Source organism: Zingiber officinale, chromosome 6A, assembly GCF_018446385.1.
Source record: "Zingiber officinale cultivar Zhangliang chromosome 6A, Zo_v1.1, whole genome shotgun sequence".
Lineage (NCBI taxonomy): Eukaryota > Viridiplantae > Streptophyta > Magnoliopsida > Zingiberales > Zingiberaceae > Zingiber > Zingiber officinale.
The window spans coordinates 12179261-12189218 of NC_055997.1; the positions used below are offsets into that span (position 1 = coordinate 12179261).

At 36.1% G+C, this 9958-nt stretch overlaps 1 long non-coding RNA gene across 4 annotated transcripts; it reads left to right on the forward strand.

Annotated features, from left to right (window-relative positions):
• The first annotated feature begins 635 nt into the window (after window positions 1-635).
• On the forward strand, window positions 636-4555 carry LOC121995831. 4 transcript variants are annotated; one of them, XR_006115919.1, is made up of 6 exons: window positions 636-971; window positions 2721-2812; window positions 3595-3769; window positions 3836-3943; window positions 4026-4278; window positions 4365-4555. It is a non-coding gene; the product is annotated as an uncharacterized LOC121995831 (long non-coding RNA). The 4 variants fall into 4 exon arrangements; XR_006115920.1 differs by having other exon boundaries at window positions 2773-2812; XR_006115918.1 differs by lacking the exon at window positions 2721-2812.
• Window positions 4556-9958: the final 5403 nt, after the last annotated feature.

Here is a 9958-nt window from a genome sequence, read left to right on the forward strand (position 1 = left end):
GTGTAGGGAATATGGGCATTACAAAAATAAATGTCCAAAGAGGATTAGGAAGACTCCACCGGTGCCAAAGGTCAAGGAAGTCGGAGTCCCGATACGCAAGGGCAAGGAGCACGTGGTGTGCTTCCAATGCAAGCAAAGGGGACATTATAGGAGCCAATGTCCGAGGGGGAGGCAACCTCACAAGGATAAGAGACCAAGCACATCTATGGAGGGAGCTAAGGCAAACCCTAAGGTACCCTTTAAGGCACATTCTTGCAATTATAATAAGACACATGCTAGTAGTTCTATTGCAATCATCAATAATGATAAGCATGATAATCATACACTATGTGAATTTTATTAATAGACTTCGCTATTATTTACTTCGGCAATTATTAATTATGAAGTAATATATGATCGTTAACTTCAGTAATAATTTTGATATAGTAAATATTATTTTAGACTACGCAGGTTAAAAAATATGAATCCGTTTTTAATTTTATTTGATATTTTACTTTGTATTATATATTTTATGAAGTATTAAGATGTAAAATATAATTGATATGTTTGAATGTTGAAGTAAAAATTTTGAACCGGTGAAAATATTTTAATCCTTATAACATTCTTCACTTTTCTAAGTTTTAAGTTTCACAAGAAAGTCGACCCATCTTCACGTCTTTATCTTCAAGCTCCATCTCGTCTTCTCTCTTGGAAATCAAAGACAAGGGCGGCGGGCGACATGGAGAGGGTTGCGCTACTCTGCTCCTTATCTTGCTCCAGCACTATCTGAAGGCGCCTTCTCTCCTCACCACGCTCCTTGTCTCGCCTCTTCTCCTCCAACATCTGCAGACCCCGGAGGTCACAGCAGTTCTTCCCCTACACTGTGTTCACTCTCCACTTTTGGCGGAAGCACCCCACACCGCTGCTATGCTTGGGGCGGGGCTTTCCTATAACTTCCATCCGTGCAGTCTCCACCTCCCTTGTCGAGAGAGGTATGGATAAGAGGAACAGAGCATGGTTGATTTGCCTAGGGCATTTGTCTCCTTCTTTCTCATGCCGGTTTTAAAGAATTGATTTTGATTTTAGTTTTACATTGCAGCAACCCTTTTATTATTTTTCTTGATCCAAGTTGAATTTTTTCTTGATTTTTCTAGCAGATTTCTTTTGTTTCCAGAGATTAATTCATCAATACTTTGAACTTTTTTTCCCCCCATTTAGTTAATAGTACATCTTATGTTTACCTAATATGTTGATCTTGACTTTGCTTCACTAGTTGGTTGTAGACTTCATTTGATTTCCATCAATTAGGTTGATGGCATATGATGGATCAAGTTAAATTAGAAAATTGAACATTGGTATTAGATAGTGCATTAGAGGTGCATATTCACTTGTCTATGGAAACTGTAGTTGTAAAGGGGATCAGAAATGCTATTTACTTCATTTATCACTACTGATTTAAGGCTTTGCTTATTTATGCTATCTACTTCAATTTCTCTCTTTGTTAGCTCTGGATTTTTCTTCTGTTGAGATTATTTTCCTTGTTATTTCATCATATGGTTAATTATGTCTTGTGCCCTACTTATCTTCAATTATTAGAGCTTTTGATGTTGACCTATTTGTTTGTAGATTTTGCTTGATTTAAATGAATAAATCTTGGATATACTTGGATAGAAGGTCCAAACAGTATGAGGAGGGTGTGGAACAGTTCATATAGTGTTAGTTGGAAATCTTTGAAATATCTCATAGACAAATCTTCCTTATGTAACTTGTTGTATAACTTACAAAATTGTAGGGTGTTGTTTGTTTGCATTTACAAGTCTATACGTAATGGTGTTAAGGATTGTAGCAAGTATTTTAAAGTATAGTGTTGTTTGTTCTTTTGCATTTGCAAGTTCCTACATTTACATATTGTGTAGTGTTATTTGTTTGTTTGCATTTGCAATTCTTTGGAATATAGTTTGTTTGCTTACAAGTCTTTATAGTTAAGGATTGCAGCACGTAATATACTTTGTTTGCTTACAAGGCTTACAAGTCTTTGGAATATACTTTGTTTGCAATATTAATGTTTTAAAGTTTGTTTGCAATATTAATGTTTGTTTGCTTACACCTGCAAAATACTAAAGGCATATGTTTGTTTGCAATATTAATGTTTGTTTTCAACAAGTATATCTTACAATGGCATATGCTTACACCTCCAAGTATTAAATCAGTTTGTTTGCAGACTTTATTTGTTCGGTATAACCTTAATAAGATGTGAATATATATAACCTTAAACAAGTAATACCTTATAGTTTGTTTGCTTACACATTTTAAAGTTTGTTTGCTTACACGTTTTATACTTTGTTTGCTTATACGTTTTAAAATTTGCTTGCGATATTAATGTTTGTTTGCTTACACCTGCAAAATACCAAAGGCATATGTTTGTTTGCAATATTAATGTTTGTTTTCAATAAGTATATCTTACAATGGCATATGCTTACACCTGAATAATTAAATTAGTTTATATTAATGTATGTTTTTATTAATGTTTGTTTTGAACGGACATACCAATGCATTCAACAGATTGTCAAACTGTTACGTTTTAATATGTTAAGCTATGCATATGAGTGTTGTGTTAATTCAACAAAGCCAATGCACATATATATATATATATATATATATATATATATATATATATATATATATATATATACACACACACACAATGCATACAAGTGTTTATGAATGTATCTTTTATGTAGGTTATTCATAAAAAGAAAAAAGAATGACGATGTATTATAAATATTATCACAGACTCTCTCGCAAGGGTTACATCGACTTAGAGGATGAATTGGTAAGCTTCGAAGCATTATATTTGTCATTTTCAAGCAAGTATTTAATATTATGTAACTAATCATTTTTTGAAATTATAGAGGGAGAAAAAATTAATTGTTGAAAATGAGAAAGTTGATAAATTGATACTTTGGCGTAAAACACGCGAGGACAAATCTGACAACATAACAAATATGGAGATAGCAGAAGTCGTTGAAAAAATTATAAATATTTTTTTATCTAATTTCCATATTTCCTTGCTAAATAATATTGGAATTTTTGGATTGATTTGTTACAATCCCATATTGTAGGATAACTTGTTGGAAAAGAAAGTCAAAGGAGAGTTCAAATCTCAATTATTTGAATACTTATAAGAATGTTTTAAAATATTGTAGAAAAATGTGCAACATCAATTATTTTTTCCTTCGGATGTTCATGGTCATCAAGACAAGTACAAGGAAATTAAAAAAACATTGCCGATGGCATGCAAGTATATCTACTCGTATGTTATCAGATTGATGCATGAAGATGAGAGTATACACATAGAATTTGATGAAGCTATGTTTGGACGTCTTAAAAGTGTATGGTTGCTAAGAGAAGATATCTTACGCTTTATAGAGATGAAAGAGATAGGTGTCAAACAAATTTTGATTTACATGGCATGGTATGTTATGTGTTAAATTCAATATTTGTTCATATGGTTTGCTTTGTTCACAATATTAGTTCACATGCTTTTGCTTTGGTTTACATTGGGTATATTTATATTTTTCATTACTTTGTCATTACCTTGTAATTACCTTGCAGTTACCTTTACAAATACTTGAAGAAAGAAAAAAGAGCTAAGTATGTGTCATTTGTGGATCTTGGTCACATACCTACATGCGGTGTGGGTGAAGAAGGCAGTAAATTGTCATAACATATTGCTGCTCAATTGAGAGCATCGAACAGAGATAGCAGAAATTGTCCCATATAACATTGGGTAAGATTTTAATTATTTATCAATTCCTACTACATGCTAGTCAATGTAATATTTTTATTTGTACAGGTACCATTGGATCTTGACTATAATTAATGAAGATAAGAATATGATATATTTATTGAACTCTTTGAGTAATAGGAACCGAGACTTTGCTTGGCAAACTATTGTGACCAAGTAAGTAGTAGATTATATTGATTTTGAATGCATTCAATTCATTATAGGTTGTAAAAATAATTTTCTATTGTTTACAATGTAGTGGGGTCAAGATATACAATGCATCAAGGAGTATTTCAAAAGGACCAGGTTTTAAACAATTGACAGTATGTATTGTGACTATGTATTTAGACAATAATTAATAATTTTTATTTTTTGGATTGTGACTTCTTGCATGACATTTTCAATTTCATTATGGTAATGTTAAACAAAATGGTGGTGTTGAATGTGAATATTGTGTGATGCGGTACATGAAAGAGATAGTGTTGGATGAAGATCCACAATTGGAGAGAAAGGTGTATTTTTTTTCTTTATGAAATATTTTTTTTATAAAATATTGAATCATTTTTTATCGATCCTCAAACTTCTGTTAATGTTTCAGTTTGCAGCATCAAAAAATAAACAGTATTACAATCAATCTCAGTATGATGAAGTCAGAAGTGAATGGAGCGAATTCGTCTACTTCTATGTGGGTGTCTAAGTGTAGACTATGATATAAATTTTAGACATGTATTTAGAGATTTATGGATACAAAAGTTTTTGGGTTATAGTTAAACATGTCTTTTATGAATACACTTTTGGATTGTATTTGATACATATTTGTGATATATTTATTTAATTTTGGTGGTAAAAAATATTGTGTTGCAGTAAAATATTATAATATAAATTTTTGTCAATTAAAATTATATTGTAGTAAAATATGGTCAATTACTTTGATACTATAAATAAATGATGAAGTAATACAACAAAAAAGACTTCACTAAATTTAAATAGTGGTGTAGTTAAAGAAACTATTTACTTCACTATTGATCAAATTTATGAAGTAGTTCGTATAAATTACTTCGTTATATTGAATTTTTTGTTGTAGTAAAATATACTCTATTACTTCTATACTACGATGAAGTAATACAATAATAAATACTTCGACCAAGACAAATTATGCAGAAGTAAAATTAAGCATTTACTACACCAGAATTCAAAAATTGTGCAGTTGTATACCTATTTTACTTCGACAAAAATGAAACCTATGAAGTAATAAATCATCAACTACTTCGGTCATTTTACTAGTTTCAATGAAGTAATAATATTTTTTTACTTTGAAAACAGTCCGATTTTGAACCGGTTTTGGACTGGTGATAGACTTCGGTAAATGTGTAGTGAAGTAAAAAAAATTAACCCTTTTACTTCACGTGCGTCTACTTCGGTAATTATCTACCTATTACTTCGGATAATATCCGAAGTCTATTATCGATTTTCACATAGTGATAGAAACCAATACATGTGCTTAGGTGCCAAACATGTTAGCCTAGATAAGGACAATACTAGAAATGCCAACCCTAGAATTAATTCATCTAAGGTTAAGGAAAACCTAGATAGGAATCCCAAAACAACTAGACATATGCCTAGGAATACCTCAAAGAAAAATGACAAATTAAAGCTTGAGGTATTAAAGAAGGAAAATCAAGTCTTGAGGTCAAGACTTGACACTTTAGAAAAGACTCTTAAGAATTTGGAAAAGTCAACTCTAGGGTCTAAGGATTAAAAACCAAAGCCCAAAGACATGAGAGGTTTGGGTCACAAACCTAAGTTTCAAGTGGTCAAGCCCACTTATCATGATACTCCATTCGATTATGGAACAAGACCTAGGGCTAGGAAGACCATCACCAAGGTCACAAGGGGAGTCACCCCTAGAGTTGATCTTGATGAGTCCCAAATGACCAAGGCTTTAAAGCCTAGGAGGGTCATTAGGAGGGTTGCTAGGGAAGTCATCCCTAGTGAATATTTAGTGAACCCAATGAGCTCAAATAGGTATTGGGTTCCTAGGGGCGTGATTCCATCACGCTAGATGGGTTAGGATGTGCCAACCTTAATTGGATAGGTAGTTAATCTAATCATAGCAAAAGGTGGCATTTTAGGAATTTTCAAGGTGTAATCAAGCCTTGAAAATGAAATTAAAAATTATTCCTAAGGTGATTAGGATGTGCCAACCACATTTGAGGAAGTTTTCTAGGGTCCATCTAATTGGCACATAGTGATCTAAAAATCTTTAGTATATGACTTTAGGTCTATTACACTTAGGAATATAGAATTTATGGCAAAATGATAAAAAATTATCAAAAATAGCAACTAAGGCTAGAATTAGGTATTTTCTATACCTTTATATGTTATTTGTCATATATTGTTTGCCATATGTCATGTCATGACATCATATTTAATTTATTATTATTTGAAATGTCATGATAATGCTTAGGTTAGTTATATGTCATGCCTTATTTAAGTTTCATACTTTATGCCATGACATCATTCCACTTATGATATTGTTGTATGTCATGTCATCATCTCTTGCATTTATGATCAATTAACTTGGTTTAAGGATAAAAACACAATTTGATATGGAGATCAAATTGTTGTTTAGAAAATGCATGAGGACTTAGCTTAAGATGACCTAAACCCATATCTCACATCAAAATTGACTTGGATGTATTTGATACACCTTAGTTGCATCTGATTATGAGTTAGGATCAAGGTGCATAGTTTTTGTACCTAGATGAGCCTAATTCGAAATTGAGGATCATAGGGAAAACTTGTGTACAAGTCATGTACATTTAGCCCTAAGATTGTGGTCCTAAATTGAATGGTTTAAGATCATTTAAAAATTGATTTGAAAAACCTTGATGAAGCTTTTCTAGTGATAGCATTCATCATTGAGCAAGTTGATACAAAGATGGATTAACCTTGAGCTATTTCAAAGTCTTTCGAACTTTGTATCAAGATTTAAAAATGGAAGTTATTTTCATAGAAAACTATTTTTCCATGATAATATATGTTATGAGGAATGTATCCTCAAACTTTTACAATTTTTGGAATTTTCTGTGATTTTTTTTAGGGGTTTCTGAATTTCGGAAGAAAAATCAGAAATCCTTATCAGAGAGTTGTGGACCGATCAGAGAAGATCCTGATCGGTCCAGGGAAGTCTGGATCGGTCACTGGACCGATCCAGGGTAGTGTGGATCGGTCTGTTGATCGATCCAGTGAAGTTCTGATCGATCTGGTGACCAATCAGAGCGTGCCAAAATACTGATTTTCGACTGTTGTCTGAAATTTCAGCTATGGAAGTTGGTGTTTTAGATTTTTGAAGGGTTGAAACTCTCCAAGACATTGTTGGTGCAATGGAGTTGACCTTTAGGAGGAGCTTTACCTATTGGTCAAGGGGGAGTTGACTTTTAGGGGGAGTTTTTACTCGTCAAGATTTCTGAGGATGAGTGATATGAGATTATCACTAAGGGTTTCAAGGAGGAAAATGTTGTCTTTAGTATCAAGGGGGAAATTAAGGGTTTCAATGAAAGGTATGGGACTTTCATTAGGAAGAAACTCTTGACCTTGATTCACTCTTTTTGATGTATGTCAAAAAGGGGGAGAATGTCTAGAGAATGTTCAGAGAATGCTGGAGAACTATTGGAAAACCTAAGTTAGGTTATCGGGTTAACGTAACTTGATTATGATTTTTGTCAAACATCAAAAAGAGGGAGATTGTTGGTGCAACCTTAGGTCAAGGTTGACCTGGATGACTCGACTCGAGTTGACTTGACTCGAGTTGTATTTTGATGTTTGACGAGAATAGAAAAGTTGTATTTTGATGTTTGACAAGAATACAAACTTGGGAGATTGTGGGTGCAACTTTTGGTCAAGGTTGACCTGGTTGATCCGATTTGAGTTGACCTGATTCGGCAAAAGTCCAAGTATGGAGACTTGGCATGGAAAAGTCCAAGCAGGGAGCTTGGCATGGGAAAAAGTCCAAGTATGGAGACTTGGCACAGGAAAAGTCCAAGCAGGGAGCTTGGTGTTGGGGTTGCAAGGTTGCAAACATAGTCCCATATTGAAAACACATGGAAAAGATCATGGGTTTATAAGAAAAAGATATCTCCATTGGCATGAGGCCTTTTGGGTAGAGCCCAAGAGCAAAGCCATGAGGGCCTAGGCCCAAAGTGGACAATATCATGTCATTGTGGAGATATCTAAATTCTTTTCGATCCTATAATTGGTATCAGAGCCCGGACTGCCAGAAGGTTTAACCGCCGACTGTGCACAAGAGTTATGGTCTAATTGAACCATGTGAGTACAATATTGACCTTGAACAAAGAAAGTGGGGGCTCCTATGTTCGAGTAGACCGAGAGGCAGGAAGACCTGGTGGGTCGAGGATCGGACGTGGGAAGCCCATGGTCCTTTGTTTGAGGGGGGGATTGTTGGGGTTGCAAGGTTGCAAACATAGTCCCATATTGAAAACACATGGAAAAGATCATGGGTTTATAAGAAAAAGATATCTCCATTGGCATGAGGCCTTTTGGGTAGAGCCCAAGAGCAAAACCATGAGGGCTTAGGCCCAAAGTGGACAATATCATATCATTGTGGAGATATCTAAATTCTTTTCGATCCTACACTTGGCACGGGAAAAAGTCCAAGCATGGAATCTTGGCACATGAGGTCAAAGAGGGCTAGGGAGTTCGTTCACTGGACCGGACAAAGTCGGAGAGGGCTCGGTAGCTTGTTCTCCGGACTAGGTCAGAGAGGGCTCGGTAGCTCGTTCACTAGACCGGACGAAGTCGGAGAGGGCTCGGTAGCTCGTTCTCCAGACTAGGTCAGAGAGGGCTCGGTAGCTCGTTCTCTAGACTAGAAAGGCTTTAGGGTTTAGGACTGGGAAGCGCCAAACCTACCTTACATAGGTATTGGATCGGTCTGTTGACCGATCCAGTGACACTATGGATATCTGATCGGTCAACAGATCGATCCAGTGATACTATGGTTATTTGATCGGTCTGGTGACCGATCAGTAACCAAACAGTAGCTTTCTGTGGGTTATCTAATCGATCTGGTGACCGATCAGTAACCAAACAGTAGTTCACTGTAAGTTATTTGATCGATCTGTAGATCGATCAGGAAGCGATGGGATTCAGAAAACAATAGGGGGATCGGTCTATGGACCGATCCACCTATAGGCTGATCGGTCCACAGACCGATTAGGGATTTCCTGGACTGATCAGGCCATAGCCTGATCGGTCCAGGCCTAGCCGTTGAGTCACAACGGCTAGATTTCTGTGTCTTCTTTGTCTTCTTCGCAGGTTCAGGTTATAAATCGAGGTTGAAGGCCTCTACAAAAAAAAGATAGAAGGGGGAACTTACTACTCTTGACTGCGATCTGAGCTTTGCTGAGCTCTTCATTCCTGAAGCTTCGTGTGAGCTTCCCTCGGCTGGTTCTCTGATCAGCTGCTGTTGGCATCCGTGAAGTTGCTGCTTCATCAACGGACCCCAATCGTCGAGAAGGCAAGCAAAACTCGGTAGGGTGTTTTTACATTCATATTGCCCTTGGTTTCTTGCTTTATTTCTTGCACTCCGATCTTGCTGTTGCAAAAGAAATTGTGGTGAGGTTTCTCCACCCAGAAGGAGTTTTTATTAGCCGGTTTTTCCGGGGTCTCATCCACCGACGGATTGATAGGATTCGTCCACCTTACGGACACGCCGAGGAGTAGGAGTATCATCTCCGAACCTCGTTATATCGTCGTGTTTGAGGTTTGATCTTCTCCGTTTTCGTTTCTGCCTTTTATTTCCTCTGCGCTAACTCAAATTGTAGGAAGAAACGAGAATTTGGAGTCGGCTATTCACACCCCCCATCTCTAGCCGCGACCGAGGATCCTAACAGCAAGGAGCAGAAGATGTTGGGGATTAAGGTCGAGACATATGTGTCATCAGGATCTGAGATTGAGCAAGAAGAGATGTCGACGACTTAGACCAACCCAAAGGGAGTGTCGGGATTGAGAGCTGAGACATGGGGGATGCAAGGATCTAAAGTTGAGACATGAGCGATATTGATGACTGAGACAAAGACTAGGTGGATGTCGAGATCTGAGATCGACCCAAAGGGGTGTCGAGGTTGGGAACTAAGTTATGGTACCATTGTGGTTGCCTTGCACTTGATCAAA